Source organism: Nycticebus coucang, chromosome 2 (genome assembly GCF_027406575.1).
Source record: "Nycticebus coucang isolate mNycCou1 chromosome 2, mNycCou1.pri, whole genome shotgun sequence".
Taxonomy (NCBI): Eukaryota; Metazoa; Chordata; class Mammalia; order Primates; family Lorisidae; genus Nycticebus; species Nycticebus coucang.
In genome coordinates, this window is record NC_069781.1 from 45,998,399 (window position 1) to 46,023,366 (window position 24,968).

Sequence of the window (24,968 nt, forward strand, 5' to 3'; positions counted from 1 at the left end):
TTTGAGAATTTGGGTCCCTTTGAGCCCCCCTCTGTCTGGGACACCAACGTCTGGTGTAAGTGCAGAAGAGGAAGCCTGTGGGTCCTGTGAAGCAGAGGACTCCCACCTTCCCCGCCCCTGGCAGGGCTCTACACCCCTGAGCCTGGCTGATGCAGCTTGCCACCCATGGTCACTGAGTCACCTAAAAGCTGAGCATCCTTTTAAAAAATATTTCTGGACTTTTAAGGCCAGGTGCAGTGGTTCACGCCTATAATCCTAGCACTCTGGGAGGCCCAGGCAGATGGATTGCCTGAGCTCACAGATTCAGAGACCAGTCTAAGCCAGAGTGAGACCTTGTCTCTAAAAATAGCTGGGTGTGTGGTGGGCGCCTGTAGTCCTGACTACTCCGGAGGCTGAAGCAAGAGAATTGCTTGAGCCCAAGAGTTTGAAGTTGTGAGCTATGAATGCCACAGCACTCTACCGAGGGCAACAAAGTGAGACTCTGTCTCAAAAAAAAAAAAAAAAAAAAAAAAATCTCTGGACTTTTAATTTTGAAATAATTTTAGACTCAAAGAAATGCTGCAAAAATAATAGGGTTCCTCCATACTCCTCATCCAGTTTCCCCTATGAACATCCTACATAGCCAGGAAATTAATATTAGTGCAGGAAATTAACATGCTAGTAATTAAGCTGCAGACCTTATTCAAATTTCCCCAGCTTTCCCCCTAAAGTCTTATTCTTGAGGATCCTTTTACAAATGATTTTTCATGTGTCACAAATATTTCTAAATGACCTGCATCAGATCTGTGGTCATATCTGGAAGGGAAAAGACGGCCAGGATAATTTTGAGTTACATACTTGGTTATCTGTGTATTACTTTTGAAACCACAGACTAGCACAGTGTCAGGCATATTATCTTGGCTGAATTAATGTTGACTGTGGCCCTGTGGTTCACACTGTGATTTCAGAGACAGACTAGATGGTGTCTCTGACTTCAGCTTAAAAACCTGTAGAGTAAATCTTGTTCTTATTTGGGTAATTACAAAGACTATGAGGTTTTCTGTAAGGAGCACTGTTGGAGCAGTTGTTCTCTAGATATCATGTGTTGTAAAGAAAGTGCTTTTCTGAAGGTTAGGAATTGATTGTGATCAATGGACTATCCTATGGGCCAGTAATTCTAATCTTTTAATATAGGGAGTGGGCGGAGGAGAGGTAGCAGGTGTAAGGACATGTGGCCTTGGCTGGCCTCCTCACCATAACTAGAAATACATTATTTTGAGAGCTCACTGGTGTTTGGAAAACACTTTACAGTCATTGGTTTTCTCTGTGGTATCTCATCCTCCTCTCAAAACCTGATCATGCTGGTCTGGTAAGCAGAGTGAAATAAAGCATCTTAACTGGCTCAGTTTCTTACCAGGCTTAGAGATGGCCTGGATCCAGAGGGCCCCGAGACGAGGTCAGTGGGGAGCCCTTCTGTGTAATCTGTGCAGTGTCTGCTTCAGATAACAGACAGAAATTCTCCCTCATCGGGCTTCTCTGAGTGTTATCATGTTTACTCATGCTGTGCATTCAAATGTTCCATTAGTGGAAGAATGATGTACTGACAGAAATGAAGAAAGGTGACAACTTAGGTATCTCTTATCAGGTTAACTTACTTCTGGACATTCAGAGAACCTTGGGTAAAGAGTTCAAGTCCAGGGCAAGCACAGAAAGTGCTGTGACCAGGATTCCCTTTTTTTTTTTTTGAGACAGAGTCTCACTTTGTTGCCCTCAGTAGAGTGGCATGGCGTCATAGCTCACAGCAACCTCAAACTCTTGGGCTCAAGTGATTCTCTTGCCTCAGCCTCCCAAGTAGCTGGACTACAGGCATCCGCCACAATGCCTGGCTATTTTTAGAGATGAGGTCTTGCTCTGGCTTAGGCTGGTCTTGAACCCATGAGCTTAGGCAATCCACCCTCCTTACCCTCCCAAGTGCTAGGATTACAGGGGTGAACCACTGTACCTGGCCGGGATTCACTCTTTATTATCCTTGGTTATGAAGATAATTTATTAGTCACAGTAATTGTAACCAATATTATAAATGCTTACTCTGTTCTTTATTTGAATTATTTCCTTTAATCATGACAATCTATAAGTAGGCAGTATTATTATACCCATTTTTCAGATGAGGCTTAAGAAGTTGGGTAACTGGCCCAAGGTAAAGAAGTTAATGAACACACAGCAGAGCCTTGATTCAAGCCCAGGCAGCCTGGTTAGGAGCCTGCCTTCTTAACCACTAGATCATACTGGGCACAAGTAATTCTAGCATCATTGTATTATTTCATTTGGTTTGACCTTCAGCATCCTCTGCTGTGATTTGTTTAACACTCATACTCAAGGCCTGGTTTTCTCATACCTATCTGCATATACTCTAGGAACTTTTGTTTCCTATTTTCTTATAAAATGACTTTATTGGTCAACCTCCAAGCTCCTTTCTAGAGCTAAAACTCTACAGTATTGCAATTGTTTTTTTTTTTTTTTGAGACAGAGTCTTACTATGTTGTCTTACTATGTTGTCTTACTATGTGAGCTGTGGCATCACAGCTCACAGCAACCTCAAACTCTTGGGCTTAAGGGATTCTCTTGCCTCAGCCTCCTGAGTAGCTGGGACGACAGGTGCCCACCACAATGCCCAGGTATTTTTTGGTTGCAGTTGTCATTGTTGTTTAGCTGGCCTGGGCTGGGTTTGAACTCTCAGTGTATGTGGCTGGCACTCTACTCACTGAGCTATGGGTGCCAAGCCTTCAATTTTTTGGGGGGGAGGGGGAAGAGTCTCAGTCTGTTGCCCTAGGCCAGAATGCTGTGGGTTCAAGCCATCCTCCTGCTTCAGCTTCCTGAGTAGCTGGGACTATAGGCACCACCATGACAATTGGCTAATTTGTTTTTTTAATTTAAATTAAATTTAATTTTGTTGTTATTATTGTCATTGTTGTTTAGTAGGCTCTGGCCAGGTTTGAACCCACCAGCCCCAGAGCATGTGGCTGGTACCCTAACCACTGAGCTACGGATGCCCAGCCTGCATTAGCATAATTTCAGCCCATGCTGTAGTTTAATTTAGCAAGCAAAGCTACTTGTGTTCAGTTACTATGCTCAGAACTTCAAGGGGACCTATCTGTTCTGTCTGTGATATATAAATCTACTTTCCTTTCTCAGCTGCAACCATTTCTTGCTCTTCAGAGGTGTTTACCTGGGATAACGTGCCTCATTTTGGCATTCTTTCTCTCAGTCCTGTGTCACTGTGGCACAGTGGGAAACAGTGTTAGTGTTTATTTCTTCTTCTTCTTCTTTTCTTTTTTTTTTTTTAGAGACAGGGTAGCACTCCATCACCCAGGCTGCAGTGAAGTGGTGCAATCATAGCTGACTGCAACTTCAAATTCCTATGCTCGAGTGATCCTCTCATTTTAGCCTCCCAAGCAGTGATGACTACAGGTGCATGCGCCAGCACACCTAGATAATTTATGTTTAATTTTTGGAGAGATGGGGTCTCACTGTGTTGCCCAGGCTGGTTTCAAACTTCTGGCCTCAATTCATCCTCCCTCCTCAGTCTTCCATAGTGCTGAGATTACGGGAGTGAGCCACTGTACCCAGCGACCATGTTTTCTTTTTTCTTTCCCTCCCTCCCTCCCCTTCCTTCCTTCTCACTATGTTGCCTAGGCTGGTCACAAAATCCTGGCTCAACCAGGCCTCCCTCCCCGGGCTCCCATGGTGCTGGGATTGTGGATTATACTATACTTGATAGCAGTGTTTCCTCCCTCCCTCTCTCCCTCCCTTTCTTCATTCCTTCCCTTCCTTCCTTCTTACCCTCTCACTGGACAGTGTTTCTGCCCTGCCTGGAGCAGGAATGCAAACTGTGGATTCAAGGGGGATGGGGAAACACAGAAACTCAAAGCCTTGCTACCTGTCTAGCATTGCAGCCACTGCAAAAGAGTTTTGTGAGGACGTGGAGTGCCCAGCTGGCTGCAAAGATGCTGGTGGGGACAACTGTGCATCCACCATGCCAACGTCCATTCCTGCCCGCTGGCCTTCATGGTGACTGCTGGTCTTTTAAATCACTGCTGAGCTTTTTGCTGAATGTCAAGAGTTGACAGAGAGAAAGCAGTCCTGCTGGGTTTCTACCAGAACTCACTTTTCCCTCTCTCTTTGTTCCTATCTTGTCTCCTTTAACCTCAGTTTGGGCTCACATGTGGATTAAAGGGAAGATCTCCAGATAATCCTCATTCAGAGTTATTGACAAAGCCTTCTCTTGCACCCATCTCCTTTATCCTTCTCCCCTCATCCCATCCACTCTGCCAAGGCTTCCTTATTATTTCCCCAGCAAGATTTGAATCAGTATTTTCACCTTTCTTCAGACGCCCTCCACTCCTTCCCCAGCAGACTCAAATGCTTTTCCCTCTCTCATTTCACTTTCTCCCACTGGTTTTTCCAGGGGGCATTTCTGGTAGAACTTCTCTCCCTTTCTAGGTTCTCTGCTGCAAAACTTTGTGTCAGGCTTAGCTGCACCTGCAGTGTCTTCCTGTCCAGTTTGCTCACCAAGCCAGGTCATCTTTTTTATGCAGATAATTCTTGCTTACTCACTTTAAATAAGTCTTTGTCCACAGTTTCCAAAGGTGATGACATTTTTCTCTAAACCCTAGCTTATTCACTTGCAACCAAAGTGTGGTTATGCTGTTGATGAATCAACCAATCAATGAAGAAATTAATGAATTACGGATGTCATTAAGTGAATGTAATATGTGCTTTGAGGGCATATACGCATGGGCTTGCATTCAAGAAGCTTACAGTTATGTTAGAGAGATAATATTAACAACCCATGAATCAATAACATAGTAGAGGACGAGTGTGTATTAATTTCTATAGTCTGCCCACACCAAGGAATTGAAGATTACAAGAAAAGGTAGCTATATAAATGTTACGACAATGTTAAAAGGTCAAGAGTCACGTAATGGGGAAGATAATTAAAGAGAGAACTCAATTTAAGGTAAGTTGTTGAGCTTGAGTACAAAATTTAGATCTAAGCTTCCTGGAAGTTAAGAAAACAGGCAAATATGATCAGTTACATAATTTCCATGTCATATCAATTTGCCAATCCTTTATTTTCTTAGTGTGATACTATATGCCAAGAAGAATCCACTAATTGATTTACTTATTGTGCACATACTATGTGCCAGACACCATGGAGATGAAAGTGACAAAGAAATCTTCTGTCTTCATGGGGTTAAATTGTTTAGTGGGGAGGAAGAATCAACAAATAAGTCAGTGATTACAGTGATGCCAGGTAGTGCTGAGTACTCTGAAGGAAAATCAAGTGGATTAATGGGATACAGAGTGTTGGGAAGGTAGGGGGAAGATGTCTCTGAGTACATGACATCTGAGAAGATACCGAATGATGAGAGGGAGTGAGCCATGCAAAGAGTATTTCAGGAGAGGGACCTGCAAGCTCCAAAACCCAGAGATATGGAAAACTTGGTACGTTTGTGAAACAGCTAGTAAGACTGTAGAGGACTTATACATATTAGAGGATACAATGGGGTTGAGTGGCAGGGGACTGGTAGGAAATAAGGCTAGAGAAGGTAGCCATGTATGGCTTTGTAGAGATTAGGATTTTTTTACCAAGCATGATTAGGGAGCCATTGGAAATTTTAAGCAGGAAGCTATGTCATCTTTATAAATGTCTAATTCTAATTCCCACTGGTGGATGGGTGGAGAATAGACTTCAGGGGACCAGAGTAGAAGCAGGGACACCAACTGGGAGGCTATTGCAGAAGCCTGGCTGAGATATGATGGGGGCTTTGCTCAGGATGAAACTAGTGGAGGTGGTGTTAAGTGTTCAGATTAGAAATAGAACCAGCAAGACTTTCTGATTTGCTGCATGAGGGGAATGAGAGGAAGAGAAGAACTGATATTGCTGTAGATTTTTGGCCTGAGAAAATGGATGGATGAATTATGATTTGTCTTTTCAGATAGTGAAGACTGGGAATAAGTTGATTCAGGGAGCAAATTCAGTTCTGTTTTAGACATGTTTAGTTTGAGTTACTTAAGAGATAACTTAGTTGATGAGTCAAGTAGACAGTTGAATCCTTGAGTATGGAAGTCAGGGAAACGGTAGGGGCAAGAGATACATTTGGGTGTGAGTCACACCTTCAGGTTGTACTATCACTGATTCAATGGAGCACTCAACAATGGAGCATAGTGGACAGGGTTTTCGAAGGGACTTACACAGAAACATTTTTCAAATAGCCACTTTGTGACTATATTAGTTGGGGTTCTCCAGAGAAACAGAACCAATATGAGAGAGAGAGAGAGAGAAAGAGAGAGAGAGAGAGAGAGGAGAGAGAGAGAGAGAGAAAGAATATGAATCTATCTAGAGAGATTTATTATAAGGAATTGGCTTGCAATTCCTTGTGGTTATATATCCTAAGAAGTTCTAAGATCTGCAGTTGGCAAATTGGAGACTCAAGAGAGTTGATGTATAGTTCCAATCAAAGTCTGAAGGCCTGAGAACTAGGAGGGCTGATGGTATATGTTACATTCTGAAAGGCAGCAGTCTTGAGACCCATGAAAAGCTGATGGTTTAGTCTGAGTCTGAAGGCTAGAAAAGATCAATGTTTCACCTCAAACAGTCATACCAGAGGAGTCTTATTCAACATTTTTGTTCTATTCATGTCTTCAATTTATTAGATAAAACCTGCCCACTTTAGGGAGGGCATTCCACTTTACTCAGTCTACAGATTCAAATGTTAATCTACACAAATGACCTTATAGACATACCCAGAATAATGTTTGACTAAATGTCTGGGCACCTCATAGATCAGTCAAGTTGACACATACAATTAACCATTATGGTGACTACAGAACATTATATCAAATTATAATTCTGTGAAGGATGTGAGCAGCTGAAATAGGACATTTTCTGGTGATCTATATCATTATTAGGTTAGAACCTGTAAATGCTAGAGACAGGGCTGGCTTGCACAGTAATGGATGTTTTTTCCTGATCATGAAATAAGTTTAGTTTTGTTCTCATAAACTTTAGATTTTAAGCAGTATTAAATTCTTTGAGCTTGCCATGAGATATTTGGGTAGACCGCATATAAAGATAAATTGTGGTTCTGTGGGTCTAATCCTGGGCCATGAAGAAGGTGTGAAGAAAGGTCTCTGGAAGAATGAATGAGGAAGAGATAACACCAATGGGGCAGGGTGCTGGCCAGGGAAGGATTCATAGAGGGAGGGAGATCTGGGATTTGCTAGGTGGAGGAGAAGGTAGATAAGCAGATTATAGAGAAAGACCTGGAGATATGGGAGGGATTGAAATGTCCAGGAAGGAGAAATTCAGTGTGACTAGTGTGTAGTGTGTGCTTAGTGTAGAGTGGGGGGAATAGTTGAGCCAAGAGGGTGAAGGACCTTGTATTTCTGCCTAAGGAGCTTGGATTCTCTCCTGAAGGCCAGTTGTTTTCTACTTTTAGTGGACACAGGAATCACCTAGGGAGCTCATTTAAAAATGGGGATTCCTAGGTCTCTTCTCCAAGGAATGGATGTAGCAGGCCTAGGTCTCAGCAAGTGACAGATTAATGAGCTCCCCAGCTGATTCTAATGTGGCTGATCCACAGCACCCCCCAATCCCCCATTGCTTTGGGCTATAAAAGGCTTTTAAGAAAAAGAAGTGAAATGACCCGATTTACTTTTTATGAAGATAATTCTGCCAACCTTGTGGAAGATGGACTGACTTTTCTGGCAGGACAAATATATAGGAGGTTGTTATAGGCATGAGAGATGACAAGGACTAAGGTTAAAGTGTTAGTGAGAATGAAGAAAAGGGCTGAATCTAAGAGACCTGTGTGAGTTAGAGCACACAGGTGACCTGGGTGAGTAAAGAACCCAGTCTGGTTCTTACATATCTAGCTTGGAAAATGAGTGGTCAATAATGCCCACTTAGTAATTATTTGTTCAGTGAATGAATGAACAAAAGAACAAACAAATCCTGAACAAAAACTAGGTGGGACGAGGGTCAGAAATGTGTATTTGAAGTCAATGGAAGACATTGCTCTATTACATGTGAAAAAAATTCATGCAGAGTTGGAAGTATGAATTGGGCATTCTCAGCATAGTGATACGGAATTCTTAAGCAATAGCAGAGTCTCAGAGTTTTACCCTCATCAAGAAGGTGTAAGCCAAGGATGTGAACCATTTGAGGTATCTGAGGGTCAGATAGGGGAGGGAAAGTGGCCAAGCAGAAGTTAGAGGATTGAGAGGACGTATGTTTCTAAAAGTTTTAAAAATAAAGGCAAGAAAGAATTTCATGAAATATGCATGCATGTGTGAGTGTTAGTGTGAGAATGTGTGTGTGTGTTGGAGGGATATATTGGAATATGCTGTCAATCTGAATGCTGAAATGTGTTCTACCTAAACTCTTCTTTCTAAGATAGTTTGCCAGTCAAGTTAGCTCTTTTTCAGAGTCATTCCTGAATCATGGTAGAAAAACCAGGTCAGCGCATAAGGGAGGATACTTGTCTTTCTATTTGCTATAGCTGGAGGACAGTACTTATTTCAAATAAAGGCTGTTTCAGCATATTTAGACACTAGGTGGGCGAGGACATATTAACTCTTGCCGTTCCACAGCATTTGTTTCTTTATAGTACTTAGCTTAGGATCAGCCCTGTCCAGAACTCTTGTCTGTTGATCTTTTACAGATTTTGAACATATATTAAAACATTCCCACCATCAGATATGAGGGTGCTTATATCATGCTATTGCATTTTGAAAATAATTATTTGAAATCTCTGGTAATGTGTTTGACAAAAGTAGGAAATTTATTTTACTTTTGATTTCTACTCCAGGCAACCACTTTTGTAAACATTTGTTATCAGATGTTTGGAAAGTTTTTCTATAATTTCTGCTCAGGATTGTAGCTCATTTGTATTTTGAGGTCTTTGGATTGATATTTGCATATTACTTATGCATTAAAGGCATAAGTAATGCCTTTTAATACTTGGAATCGTTTTTTGAACAATAGGGTGCTGTGACACAGTGGTGGAAGGGAGAGTTTACAGTCTTTAGATGCTTAGACTCAGGTTCTGCCTCTCCATCAAATTCTGGCACTCTGAGTCTTACCAGTCAGGGTTCAGGGTCTCTCGTTCTCATTCTTTTATCTTCATTTCTGGAAGGTTCTCTGCCAGGCCCAAGGAAGCTTTTTTTTGTTTGTTTGTTTTTTGGTAGAGATAGAGTCTCACTTTATCACTCTCAGTAGAGTGTTGTGGCATCACAGCTCACAGCAACCTCCAACTCCTGGGCTTAGGCAATTCTCTTGCCTCAGCCTCCTGAGTACTACAGGCACCTGCCACAATGCCTGGCTATTTTTTTCTTGCAGTTTGGGGCCGGATTTGAACCTGTCACCCTTGGTATATGGGGCCGGCGCCCTACCCACTGAATCACAGGTGCCACTCCAGGAATTACTGTTTTCTTTCAGGGTGGCAACCAACTTTAACAATTTAAGATGCTTAGTTGAACTGATTGGTATTTTTTTTTATTGCAATCTTCAATCCAAAATAGAAGTATACATATGTGGCTTTCTGTTCCTACTGCAATTAAATCTAAAACATATTGAAGCAACTTCACCTGGTTGTTTATATTCAAGTATAAACAGTATAGTTTACATAGTTTTTCAGCATAGATTTTTTTGCCCCAGCTTCTTGAAGACTTAGTTCTTTTCCTATCTGTGCTATGTTGTTTCCATTTTAAACTCTTCTAATCGTATCCAATTTCATTCCCAACATTATCACTTTTCGTTTGTTTGCTGCACTTCAATCTTTGTTGTAAAATGTTAAATATGTTTATTGCTGAGGGCAAAGAGGCAATACAACAACGTGCCTGCTGAGTTGGACCCAGTCAAGATGGGCAGTGACCAATAAGCAGGAGTCTTTGAAAGAATTGATGTGATTGGTTACTGATCATGATGCTTCCAGTACTAAGTTAAATAGAATTGGTGACAGTGGACATCCTTGCCTCATGCTAGTTCTTAGGGGGAATAATTTCAGCTTTTCCCTGTGGATTTGTCATATATGGCTCTTATTTTGAGGTATGTTCCTTCTATACCTAGTTTGTTGAGGGTTTTTATGATGAAGTGATGTTGGATTGTATTGAAAGCTTCTGCATCTATTGCGATAATCAAATGTTTTTTATTTTTATTTGTTTAATTTTGTTGTTTTTGTTGCTCCAGGCTTAGGGTGACATGGCATTAGCCTAGCTCGCAGCAACCTCAAACTCTTGGGCTCAAGTGATTCTCCTGCCTTAGCCTCCCAAGTAGCTGATAATATAGGCACCCGCCAAAATGCTCAGCTAAGTTTTGTATTTTTTTTTTTTTTAGTAGAGACAGAGTCTTGTTCTTACTCAGGCTGGTCTCAAACTCCTGCTCAAGCAGTCCTCCTGCCTCAGTGTCCCAGAGTGCTAGAATTACAGACATGAGTTACAACATCTGGCCATGATTTTTATTTTTAATTTTAATTATGTGGTGAATCACATTTATTGACTTGGATATGTCAAACCATCCTTGCCTCCCTGGGATGAAACCCACTTGATTATGGTGAATATCTTTTTGATGTGTTGTTGGATTTGGCTTATTAGTATTTAGTGAGGATTTTTTTTTTTTTTTTTGTAGAGACAGAGTCTCACTTTATGGCCCTCGGTAGAGTGCCATGGCATCACACAGCTCACAGCAACCTCCAACTCCTGGGCTTAAGCAATTCTTTTGCCTCAACCTCCCAAGCAGCTGGGACTACGGGCGCCTGCTACAACGCCCGGCTATTTTTTTGTTGCAGTTTGGCTGGGGCCGGGTTTGAACCCGCCACCCTCGGTATATGGGGCCGGCGCCTTACCGACTGAGCCACAGGTGCCGCCCTAGTGAGGACTTTTTTACATTCATATTTATATTGCATTATATTTAACAATATCAGAGATATTGGTCTGTAGTTTTCTATTTTTGTTGCATCCTTTCCTAGCTTTGGTATCATCCTTTCCTGTCTTCATAGCATGAATCAGGGAGGATCCCCTCCCTCTCTGTCTTCCGGAAAAATTTCAGTAGGATTAGTACCAGTTCTTTGCATGTCTGGTAGAATTTGGCTGTGAATCTGTCTGGTCCTGGGCTTTTTTTTCCTTGGGAGAGTTTTTAAAAAATTGCTGATTCAACCTCACAACTCATTATTGATCTGTTTGGGATTTATCTTTCTTCTTGATGCAAGCTTGGGAGTTTATATGTTTCCAGGAATTTATCCATTTACTCTAGTTTTTCTAGTTTGTGAGCATAGAGATGTTTATAGTAGTCTTGATGATATATATATATATATATATTTTTTTTTTTTTTTTTTCTGAGACAAGAGTCTCACTATGTCCCCCTGGGTAGAGTGTCATGGCGTCACAGCTCACAGCAACCTCAAACTCTTGGGCTTAAGCAATTCCCTTGCCTCAGCCTCCCAAGTAGCTGGGACTACATGTGCCTGCCACAACGCCTAGCTATTTTCTTGTTGCAGTCGTCATTGTTGTTTAGCTGGCCTGGGCCTGGCTCCAACCCTCCAGCCTCAGTGCATGTGGCTGGAGCCATAACCACTGTGCTACGGGCGCCAAGTTGGTCTTTTGTATTTTTATGGTATCAGTTGTAATGTCTTCTTTTCATTTCTGATTGAGTTTATTTGAATTGTTTCTCTTTTTGATTAATCTAGCTATTGGTCTATCCATTCTGTTTATCTTTTCAAAGCACCAATATTTTGTTTCCTTGATCTTCTGTATTGTTTTTTGGTCCCAATTTTATTTAGTTCTGCTTATCTTTGTTATTTTTTTTCTGCTAAATTTAGGTTTGGTTTTCTCTGGTTTTTGTAGTTCCTCAAGGTGTGACATTAGGTTGTTAATTTGTGATCTTTCAATCTTTGGATGCAGGCATTTAACTGTACACTTCCATCTTGGCATCACTTTTGCTGTGTTCCAGAGGTTTTGATAAATTGTGTCACTAGTTTTGTTTATTTAAAAAAAAAAATATTTTTTGGCGGCACCTGTGGCTCAGTGAGTAGGGCACCGGCCCCATATGCTGAGGGTGGTGGGTTCAAACCCAGCCCCGGCCAAAACTGCAACAAAAAAATTAGCCGGGCGTTGTGGTGGGCGCCTGTAGTCCCAACTGCTCAGGTGGCTGAGGCAAGAGAATCACGTAAGCCCAAGAGTTAGAGGTTGCTGTGAGCCATGTGACGCCATGACACTCTACCCGAGGGCAGTACAGTGAGACTCTGTGTCTACAAAAATTTCTGTCTTGATTTCATTATTGCCCCAAAGATCTTTCAGGAGCAGGTTGCTTAATTTCTATGTATTGGAATAGTTTTGAGAGGTCCTTTAGGAATTGATTTTTAGTTTTATTCCACTTTGGTCTGAGAAGATACTTAATAGGATTTTGATTTTTAAAAAATTTATTGAGACTTATTTTGTGGCCTGACATATGGCCAATCTTAGAAAATGTTTCATGCGCTGATGAGAAAGATGTATATTCTGCAGTTTTGGGGTAGAATGTTCTATAAATGTCTGTTAGGTCTATTTGTTTGAGTCCAGTTTAAATCCAGTGTTTCTTTGCTGATTGTCTGCCTTGACAATCTGTCTAATGCTGTCAGGGGGATGTTGAAGTACCCCACTAGTTTGTATTGTTGTCTTTTTTCTTAGGTTTAATGGTATTTGTTCTGGGTGCTCTGGTATTGGGTACCTAGGTATTGAAAATTGCTATATCTTATTGTTGAATTAATCCCTTTATCATTATATAATGACCTTCTTTGTCTTTTTTTAATTGTTTTTGATTTAAACTCTTTTTTAGCTAACATAAGTATAGTTATTTGTGCTTGCTTTTAAGTTTCCATTTACATGGGATATCCTTTTCCACTCTTGTATCCTGAGTCTACAAAAGTCTTTATAAAAAGAACAAAAGGCCTGGTGCGGTGGCTCATACCTGTAATCCTAGCACTCTGGGATGCCAAGGTAGGTGGATTGCCTGAGCTCATCAGTCTGAGCAAGAGTGAGAGCCCATCTCTAAAAAATAGCTGGGCATTGTGGTGGGCCCCTGTAGTTCCAGCTACTCAGGAGGCGGACGCAAGAGAATTGCTTGAGTCCATGAATTTGAGGTTACTGTGAGCTATGATGCCATGGTACTCTACTGAGGGTGACAAAGTGAGACTCTGTCTCAAAAAACAAAACAAAACACCCAAACAAACAGAAAAAAAAAAAACAATCAAAAGAAAAAGAGAAAAAAAAGTCTTTATTGGTTAGGCAAGTCTCTTGAAGGCAACATATAATTGGGTTCTTTTTTTTTTTTTTTTTTTGAGACAGTGTCTCAAGCTGTCACCTTGGCATCACAGCTTATAGAGTGCCATGACATCACAGTTTACAGCAACCTCCAACTCTTGAGCGTAAGCAATTCTCTTGCCTCAGCCTCCCAAGTAGCTGGGACTACAGGCACCTGCTACACTCCCGGCTATTTTTTGGCTGCAGTTGTCATTGTTGCTCAGCAGACCTGGGCAAGGATCAAACCCACCACCCTAGGTGTATGTGGCTGGTGCCCTTGCTGACTGAGCTATGGGTGCCACCCAAGGTTCTGTGTTTTTTAATTCATTCTGCCAATCTGTGCCTTTCAAATGGGGCATTTAGTCCATTCATGTTCAAAGTTAATTTTGATAGGTAAGATTCTTTTCTTGTTATGTTAATTGTTATGTAATTGCTTTGCACTGTCAATTGTGGAATTGTTTTATAAAACCTGTGAATTTTATAGTTTTATTTTTTTTTGTTTGTTTTATGTGTTTTTATATGGCAAGAACGAGCCTTTTGTGTCCATGTTTAGAACTCCCTTGAGCATTTCCTGTAGGTCTAGTCTAGTGATGATTGGTTTGCCTAGTGTTTGCCTCTCTGGGAAAGACTTTATTTCCCCTTTATATATGAAGCTTAGTTTAGCGAATACAAAATTTATGGCTGCTATTTCTTTTCTTTGGAAATATTGAAAATAGGACTCCCCCCAAAAGAAAATAGGAACCCAGTATCTCCTGGACTGTAAGGTTTCTGCTGAGAAGTCTGTTTTTGGTCTTTTATCAGCATCTTGAAGCTGTACTGTTAGGACCTTTGAGTTTAAAAATTATGGTAGTGGCTCCAATCCCTTAGGATTGTCTTTGCAGAATAAGGTCTCCTCCTTGCCTCCTACTTCTGCTAATGAGTCCTTGAGCAGATCTTCCTCTTACATATACCATTTTCTCTCATGGACAGTAAAGCCTTCTGTATCCGCCATCCTCTTTCTCCTTCCTGTTCTTATGATTTAGAACTACCCTTCAGAAACACACAGAAGCCCACATTTGGCTTTACAGATCTTACCTTCCAGCCAGGATGAAAGTTTTGCCTTGGCACCCACAGTGTCAGCCAGGTAGACACTGATTTTCTAATGAATAACTCATAAACGCCGAAAGCACTATTTTCCCTGAAGAAGACCTCATAGTGGCTCTTACAATTTCTCTTTCAAACCTCAGGCAAGCCTGTTTTCTATTTTCCTTTAAGAACTCAAGTCTCAGAAACTCTTCTATAGTATTCAATATGAGCTTCAAAGGCTCACAAAGAGAAAAAGATTCCCTAGGCCTGTTTCTCTTTTTTCCTTTGGAACCTTTGATACATTTTCAATGTAACAAAATAGATTTTTAAATGGATCTAGAGAGATTCCATGTGGTTCTTTTGAACCTCTAAGCACTTAAAAAATAACTTGTACATAGGAAGCATTTAACAAATGGTTTCCACTTTATTGATTGAAATTACAAGCAGCAGGTGGCATACTTCGATTTACATGTAAATTTATTTCTGAAAATTGATTGTTTTAGGGGTGGGGAAGGAGATGTGCTACTGGATATGGAGGAGGGGAAGAAAATTTGCTCTGAGGAGATTCCTACTGTGGATCCTTTTAATAGAGTGATAAATTCATCTTCTTTTTTGGTGCTGCTTTTGATGATAGGTCATTTGCATGAAAAATATCTTCAGCTTAAATCTATATTTTAAATATTGTCTTTAAACATGATAGCTATTTGTCAGTGGAAGATTTTTGCAGTCCAAACAAAGGATTAGTATTTAAAAAGATATGGCAATGAGACTTGCAGGAAGGTGTCACTTGAGCATCCTTGTAATACAGGACAGGTGGCGCCCTAGCCAGCTCAGCCCAGCTGAGCTGGAGGACCCGCCACCTCTGCCTGGGCAGTATTGGTGCGGCCGGCAATCGGCAGAGGAACCAGTAGGCTGGAGGGTAGGCAAGGGAGGGGCTCCCACCTCCACCCCCACCGGAGGCTCTAATAGCCAGAGGGGCCGGACAACTGCTAGAGTGACACGGGCACCTTGGTCTCTCCTTCCCCTTGCACTTATGACTGAACAGGGAACCCCCTTTCCTATGCCCAGGTCAATTTCAAGTAAGTTTCCTAGGCCTCAATTGCATGAATGGACTGTGTCTATTCTTTAATGCATTTATTCACCTTGCCCCAGCGAAAGGGACAGTATCCATTCATTTCCTGGCCTCATATACAAGGAACCTGTGCACCTATATCTACCCCTAGACAAAGAGCCCAGGGACAGACGGAGAGACAGAGAGAAGGAGAAAGAACATTCCCCCCACTTGGGTTTTTTGTCTCTACCAGGAGCTTTGGTGTTTTTGTATTCTTTTTTTTTTTTCTGTAAATAAATCCTGTCTTAACACTGATCTGTCATCTGTGGATCATTCTTCGAATCACTGTGACCAAGAACCCACTGAAGATGAAATTCTGGTATCACCTGCAGCCTGCCTGGTCCCTGGAGGGGAGAAGCATGAAACTTAAGGGGAATTTCTTCAGGAGGTGTGCTAATAGCCAAGCTATCAATTCCTGCAACTAGTTGGAAGTCAGGGCGACTCCTCTTCATTTTGTCTCACCTACGACTCCTTTGCTGTGCTATGAATTCGGCAGACACCTAATAAGTGTGTAGTGAGGGCAGATTTCTCCCTTCTGCTGTTATTTTTGAACAACCTAAAGGCTATTTGAAGAGGTACAGATAAATCCATGGAGTAGTCTTCTTTTGTTTCCTCAGCCTGTAGCAGAGAAGGGGACTGTGCCTATAGTGTGTATATGGAGTCATTAAATTATGCTTTCTCTAACATTTTGTAAGATGTACTCTGGGAGAATCAAAGGTCAGTTACAAAATCAATTCAAGCCCCAATAAGAAGAATCTGAGAGCTCATGGTTCCATGTCATGAGGTTGGATTTAGGAAGAGAAAAGCATTATTCTAAGAGTTCCTTCATGACACAGTTCATTACATGATTTAGATTATCTAAGATAAAACAATGGCAGCTGCATGTGACAAAAATCTCACCTAATACCAGTGCTCATTTTATCCACTGGCAGCACAATTCAGGGGGTCCTCAGTGCTTACTTGATTTTGTTTTTATTTATCCATGGTAGTTTGTATTAGATGAAATGTTTCTAAAAATCAGAATTCGGATCTGTTGTGGATAAAATTGTGTCCTTCCCAAGTTCATATGTTGAAGTCCCAATGCCGGTATGTATCTCAGAATGTGACTGGATTTGGAGATTGGGCTTTTATAGAGGTAATTAAGATAGGAGGTCATGGGTGGCGCCTGTGGCTCAGTCAGTAAGGCGCCGGCCCCATATACCGTGGGTGGCAAGTTCAAACCCAGCCCCGGCCTAACTGCAACCAAAAAATAGCTGGGAGTTGAGGTGGGCGCCTGTAGTCCCAGCTACTCGGGAGGCTGAGGCAAGAGAATCACTTAAGCCCAGGAGTTGGAGGTTGCTGTGAGCTGCTGAGGCCACGGCACTCTACCGAGGGCCATAAAGTGAGACTCTGTCTCTACAAAAAAAAGAAAAAAAGAGAGAGGAAGATAGGAGGTCATAGGTGTGGGCCCTAATCCAAATATGACTGGTATTCTTGCAAGAGATTATTAGGATATGGACGTGAACAGGGAAGATCACATGAATGTAGAGGGAGAAGACAACATCTAAAAGCCAAGTAGGGAGGCCTCAGAATGGCACCAACCCTACTGACACCTTGATCTTGAACAGTGAGAAAATGAATTTCTATTGTTTAAACCACCCAGCATCAAGTCTCAAGGCCATATATAAAATGAACATATTTAATGGAGCAGGCAGAAATAAAACAGATGGACAGTACTTTCATTTTACTTTAATTTTTTATCCTTTCAGTGGTAGGTATGGCATTTACAGCCCAGGATTTGAATCAGGTAGGATCAGTTAGCATCTTAGATTTGTTGTGTTTTCTTTTACTTCTGATGACCTTTCAACTCCCTCAGAAGTAAGTCTTTGGTAGGAGGCAAGGGGTTGGAAGGAACTGAAGCACTTTGATGCCATTAGGGCTTATTAGAGATTATGCTGAGAATTGACTTTGGAGAGAGATTTGGAAATGACTTGTATCTACCATTATCTAGTTTAAACAGTGATTTTAAATACTATAGTCTATAGCAATGTTTAAGTAAAAATAAGCTTGTAATAATAGAGCAGGCAGCATTTATCTGTTTTCATTCCTATCCACTGTGGGGTGGGACTTCCTGTCCTGCTCGGAACCTCCCTACTCCTCCCACTCTGATTCAAGTGATTCCCAGGGAGAGATTCTCCTGTATCCTCAAGAACACAGGCTTCTCATGATCTGTGTCACTGTCATCTAATTATAACAATTAACAATTATAATTGTTAATTATAACAATTAAAAAAACTATTCAATATATGTCACAGAGTTTAAGTTAGTCTGAATGTTTTTGTTTATCTGTATATAGGATCACAATAAGAGAAAATTTGAAAAATAGATTTTAAAAAATCACCATGATCCTACCATTCTAAGGGAATTGTTGGCATTTGATTGATTTTCCTTTCAACCCTTTTATCTCATGCATAGGAGCTTTTATCCAAAAGTTGCAATTTTAATGTATATGCAAGTTGCTGTACTCCTTTCTTAAAGAGAGGACTTAACATTGTGTCATGAGCCTTTGTCCGTGGTACAACAGAATTTTCTTAAACATCATTTTTAGTGATGTATAATATAGCACTGAGTCAACAGAGTTTACTCACCAGTTTCTCAATTCTTGGACATTTAAGTCATTTCTAGTTATTTTTGTAAACAAACATGGATATTTTTCGATATAGGATTTTTTTTCTTTCCTATTTTTCATTTCTTCCTTAGAACACATTCCCACTGGCTGAAATACTATTAAGGGGCATGCTCAATTTTGTATAGAAGCTTAAAATGTGTTCTGCTGTTGGCAGTAGAATCTCTTAACTAGAATCTGTATCTAGGGTCACCCTTCTTATTTTGACCTATGCCAAGATCCCTGATAGTTTAGAAGCACTACTGTTATCTTTGGAGGAATCATGTATCTAGTTCATAGCTAGTGCATTTTGCCTAATAAATTTGTGGGTTTGGTGTGAAAAAATTCAAAGATAAAGATAGGACCAGAAAAAGCATGTCTAAGACGCACATATGGAGTTAGTGGGGGTGTCTGAGGACATTTACATCTCAGCGAAGGGGAGTGTGAGAGCAGGAGAGTGGGTGCAAGGAATCAGCTCTACGGTGCTGACCAGGAGGAAACCTGGGCAAGGGGGACTCAGTAACTGAGTCATAAGGCTGTGTGTCTTGCTTGAGTAACAAGATCAGATTTTTTAAAGAATTTAGGGGGTGTCTCTCTGTAACCCATTATATTTACTACTCTGTTCTTAATAACTTCCGATTATTTTTTTTATTGAGGGTACAACAAATTAGGTTACAGTGTTTGCATTTGTTAGGTAAAGTCCCTGTCTTCTGATTATTATTATTTTTGTCTTTTCTAGTATCTTGATACCAGAATGGTGTCAGCACATTGTGTAACTTGCTGTATTTGCTTTGTTATTCCAGCTACAAGGAGGCTATTTTGCAAGGACATAGACCTCCTGCAATACTTTGTGGGCTGACTTCACTCCCAATGCCATCTTGCTTTCTTATTTTTATTTGTTTTTTGCCTCATCATTCTTCTTTTGGATTTCTCTCATAACCTGTGTGCATATTGCTAATTAGCCTTAAATTTGCTTTTAGAATATGGCATGGATTGAATGAAGGAAAAATAGGTTTGCTTTATGGGTTTAGGAACTGGTTTGTTCATATAATATGAATTTGTCACGGAAAGGCTGCTCTTCTTGGGTCTATTATCACTAGACTAGACTGATTCACAACTAGACGGTGGATCCCGATAATTCAACCTCAGAGCTGTTCTTGAGGTCCTGTCATTAAAAAATGATGTCCATCTTGCTGTACCCCCAATCTCTACAAACTCAAGGTTTGATTTTTTTTTTTTAATTTTCCATGCATAGAAACTTTAATTTGATCAAAGGAGAAAAATGAGTTTAGCTTTTAACGTGGGTTATTCTGCTAACTAAATGTTATAATTTAATAATTTGGAATTTTGGAACTGACACTTTTAACAGTTTGTAACTCTTACAACATCGAGCTTCCTAGTATCTTTAAAAAAAAAAGAACATAATTCTTCTTCCCTGAGGATGCTCTTAAAACCCTCACAGAACTGAGACCAAGTATTTGCACAAAGCAGAAACCCAGCATTTGTGTGCTGAATTGAATGCTCTTACCTTCAAACAGGCTTGAGAAAGAAAAATTCTTGGTGTCCTATCCTAAGAAACAGAAAGTAATTCTGCTAATAACATGGATGTAGAGTTAATAATCCTTTGCCAGAGACTATACTCATGAGTGGCAAGGAAACACTGGTGTTGTGCCAGGTTCTGATTTAATTCCATTTGCAGTCAGAGGGGCCTTTGTTCATGTTAAGGTTGAAAAGAATTTGTATGAAGAGTGTCATGAAGATTGTGCTTACTTTTAATTCGGAAACTGTCATTTTTATTCAGCTGTTTGAAATTAAATTTTGAACCTTTGTAATAGTGAGAAACATTAAACAATGTTTCATAGAAGGTGAGAATAAGAGCCAAAGCTATGGCAGGCTAAGATTCTCTGATTTGTAGCAAAAATATGATTCCTTTGGAAATCTCTTCTAACACTCCAGTATGTTTTCTTAATTCCCTCCAGTGAATCAAATAATTTTGAGAGTATAGATAGACTGAGCCATTTAAGCATTTAAAAATAGTAGCTATACTTTGGGTATCCAGCTCAGCATTACTGTGATACTGCTTGAGAATGAAAGCTAGAAAAGGATTTTTTTAAAAGGCAAATTCTATCCAGTTGCATTAGATCCTAAGACTGGGGAGCTAAATAACCCGTTTTCAGAGCTCTTCAGAGTGATTACAGGACATTTGTTGCAGAGTAGCCTTGACCAGTAATCATTGTTTTTCTCATTTGCTTTGTGCTCTGCACTTTCCTGTCATTATAATTGATGCTTTCTCACCTATGTCTATTGTTAATAGAACAGCTTCTTTCTTTTGTGAAGGGGAAAAGTGGATTCCTGATTATGCACAAATATTCACTTACATGCTGTCTGCTGCTGACAAAATGACCCAGCAAAGCTAGACATCCAAGGTATAAGATCTATGCTGCCCACGTCAATGTACAGATATACAACTGTCATCCATTGTCACACAGGAAATAAACTCTCTAATGAAATAATGTCATACCTACCTGTAACACCTAATGGATCAATTGCTATGATTAGAATAAAAATAATTCTGAGTGAGACTAGTTGATTAAATTCATATGTGAAATCCATTCTCTGTTGTTCATGGACAATCCAGTAGAGGAAAGAATTAAAGTCAAAGGGTACAAAGTATCATAGAAGGTCATAGATATGGTTAGTTTTATGAAAACAAGGATTTAGTGGTAGAATCATCTCAATACTTTGTAAAAAGAAAAAAAATTGACTAAGGAAATGTTTTTCATCGCAGGAATTTTTTTGGTCATCTTGTGGCAAAAGAATGGTCTTTCTTGAAGGTAAGAGTTATATGTTTTTCTTTTTCAAGAAAATATTCCAAACTCCCTGACCTTTTCTCTATACTAAAACAATTTTAAAAATCTATTAAAAATAAGTTTATTTTGAGAATCAGTTAGAAAGCAGTGACTTTAAGATACCATATCTGAAGGTTGGTAGATGTAGGTTGACCAGGAAGAAGTTGAACATTTCTGGAAGTCTTTCCTATTCCCATCTTTTCCTCATCTAGGGATCAAGCAAGTGTTGCTGTTGTCAATTTAGGAGCTTCATTGATGTCAATGTATAGTAGGTTGAATAGTGACCCCCCTCCAAAAGATTAGTCTACCCAGAACCTGTGAATATGCTCTTATTTGGAAAATAGGCCTTTGCAGATTTCATTAAGAGATCTGGTTTTACCAAATAGTTCCTAAATCAAATAACATGTGGCCACATACGAGACAGAAGAGAAGATAGAAAACATACTCAGAAGGAGGCCATGTGAAGGACAAAGTCAGAGACTGGAGTTAAGTTACAAGCTAAGAGATGCCAAACGTTGCAATAAACACCACTATCTGGGGGGAGGCATTTAACAGATTTCTCCTGTAGGGCCTTCACAAAAATCTGAGCCTGCAAACACCTTGATTTCATGAACTCTGGCCTCCAGAACTATAAGAGAATAAATTTCTGCTGTTCTAAACCATCAAAAAGAAAAAAAAAAAGCTTATTCTGTTTTTTTCAAGGTAAAAATGGTATTTTGTTAGTGAGAGAGAAAGTATCATATTTGCTTTTCAAAAGAACTCTTGCTATGAAAAGAACATCTTGAAAATGGATGTTTGATAATATCTCTATTATTATATGATTTTGTTGTTGAAAATGATGTTTTACCCATAAAAGTCTTGATAGTTCTACACTTTAGAAAACAGAATTTTCTTTCTTTTTTTTTTTTTTTTTATTGTTGGGGATTCATTGAGGGTACAATAAGCCAGGTTACACTGACTGCAATTGTTAGGTAAGAAAACGGAATTTTCTATCTGGTGTAGAGATTTCCAGAAAAGAAAGTCAAGCCGGGCGCGGTGGCTCACGCCTGTAATCCCAGCACTGTGGGAGGCTGAGGAGGGAGAATCGCTTGAGCTCAGAAGTTCGAGACTCGCCTGAGCGACAGTGAGACCCCGACTCGTGAAAAAAATGGAAAAACCCAGCCGGGCGCCGCAGCGAGCGCCTGTAATCCCAGCGGCTTGAGGCTGAGGCAGCGGGGTGCCCGCAGCCCGAGTCTGAGGTTGTGGTGAGCTACCACGCCCACTGCACTCTGCTCAGGGGCATAGGGTGGGACCCTGTCTCAACAACAAAAAAAAAAAAGTAAAGAAAAGAAAGTCAATAGGTTTGATTAGTTTATGAAAAGTGCCTTGACATGAGAAAGTAGGAATTTGTGAACCTGATATCAACAGAAATCTTTGCATAGTTGGTGGTTGGGATTAAAAAATCATAGTGTTGAAAATCTGGCCAATGACGTATCTTTTATTCCATTTGGACCTATTTGTTATGATGAATTAAGTTGTTAGTTGTGCAGTTATTAAAACCAACTATTGGAATAAATGTGAACTTTTGCATAATAGAATTGAATGTAGTTTTTTAAAATAATGAATAATAAAAAAATTAAAATATTAAGGGGCAGAGCAAGATAGTGGACTAGAGACATCACCTTGCCAGCTACTCATGGTGAGACATGAGGGGAAAGTCGACTTCAGCCACTGCTGGCTGGGGAATCTGCACAGAAACATCATTCTAGGGGCACAGAGAAGCAGCAGAAGACTTAAGAGCCCACAAGGAGGTCTGGAGCTAAAGAATACTGACGCAGAAGGCAGATGCTTGGTATGGGCGGAGGCTGGCCAAGTGGCTAGGCATTTCATGGAGGTCTGAGGATGGGAAAGGGCTGTCCCATAGTATTTTGATTTTGACTGGGCTGCTCCCTGGAACAGCTAATAGACTGGAACAGAATCCTGTGGCTAGAGTTGAATGCCAGGTGAGGTGGTTCTCCCATTGGCTTGGTGGCTGATGGGGTGTCACCACTGTGGGAAGACTGAGCCTGCAGGAGGAACAGTCTTCGGGGTCCTAGTGTTTAGCCATCTCTGGTGTGCCTACTGAGCTCCAGTGGCCACTGCACCCCCTAGGAGGGCTGCTTTGTTGTTAGGGGACACTGTCAGATGGGCCTCTGGGAAGTCAGACAAGAGCTTTGAGACCCTAGTCCCATGGGGACTGAATACTGATGAAGCAAACAGGCCTGGATTGAGGGCAAAGAAGTCAGGAAGACAAGATTTGGTCTCCTTTCCAACTAAGGAGTAGCTTCCAACCCCATCATATATAGTAAAGCCAGTGTGTGTTCTCCATCTTCTAACACCACAGCACCACTTGGTGTCCTGACACTATATTGCTATATATGTGTATACACACACACACACACAAACACACACACATATTGTTTTGTGTTTTTTGCTTCTTTTTTCAAATTTTAACCAAGTTTTTTTCTTTTATTAATCTTTTGTTGTTGTTTTCTTTTTGTTTATTTTTTTGTTTGGTTGTATTATTATTTTTTTCATTTTTACTTTTATTTAATAGCAAGGGCTCCTCCATTTTTGTTAGTTTTTCAGCCCTTCTATCTTTCTTTCTCTTTTATTTATCTCCTTTCTCTCTCTTTTGGTAGAGATTTTTCTCATCTTTCCCACATACATTTCTCATACAATAGTTAAGATATCTCCCTTTTTTCTTCTTGATCTATTTTTTTTTTTCTTCAGACAGAGTCTCATTTGGTCACCCTTGGTAGAGTTCCATGATGTCTTAGCTCAAACTCTCAAACAGTAATCTCAAACGCTTGGGCTCTTGCCTGAAGCAATTCTCTTGCCTCAGCCTCCTGAGTAGTTGGGACTATAGGTGCCTATCACAACGCCTGGCTATTTTTTAGAGATGGGGTCTCACTCTGGCTCAGACTGGTCTTGAACTTACGAGCTCAGGCCATCCACCTGCTTCAGCCTCCCGAGTGCTGGGATTATAGTTGTAAGCCTATCCAATCTTATACAATTATATTTTTACTTTTCTATCTATTTTTATTGTTTTTTTCATTTTTTTCTCTATTCTCTGAGGGCTAGCGGTTACAGCATTGGTCTGGCTCAAAGAGGCCATGAGCTCACAGTCTTGGGTGTCTTTCTAGCTTTGGCCTTGGGAAAGAAAGTATCGGTAGGTCTCCACTGTGACATAATCCAATTTTCTTTTTTCTATCTTGGGCAGAGGTGAGATTTGCTTTTGCCCAAGCAGGTCGGGAGCTCTTGACTTTGAGGGACCCACAAAGTTCTAGAGCTGTGGGTGTGGTTAAAGCACCCTGGTGAACACCTTCATTTCTCCTGTCATCCTCTTTCTTTCTTACTGTCCTTTTTATCTCCTTTTATTCAATTCTTTCCTTCCACCCCCATTTTGTTTATTTTTCCCTTTTTATCTTTTTCTTTTCTTTCTCCCTTCTTGCTTTCTAACCTTATCTTCCTTTTGGTCTTATACCAAAAGGCTACTTCAACACTGAAGCTCTGAGACAAGGTAATTTAAAGCAAAGGAGGCAGTGAGAAGGGAAAAGTAGGGGGAAGAAATGAACAAAAAGAAAACACACATGAAGAGGAGCCAACAGAAAAATTCTGGCAACACGAAAAACCACAATAGAGATGGCACCCATAGCTCCGTGGGTAAGGTGCCAGCCATATACACTGAGGCTGGAGGGTTCAAACCCAGCCTGAGCCAGCTAAAACAACTATGACAACTGCAACAAAAACAATAGCCAGGCATTGTGGCAGGTGCCTGTAGTCCCAGCTACTTGGGAGGCTAAGGCAAGAGAATTGCTTAAGCCCAAGCATTTGAGGTTGCTGTGAGCTATGATGCCATGGCACTTTACCCAGGGTGACATCTTGAGACTCTGTCTCAAAACAAACAAACAAACAAACAAAAATGGGAATAGAGCACTCCCCCCAAGGATCATGTGGTAGC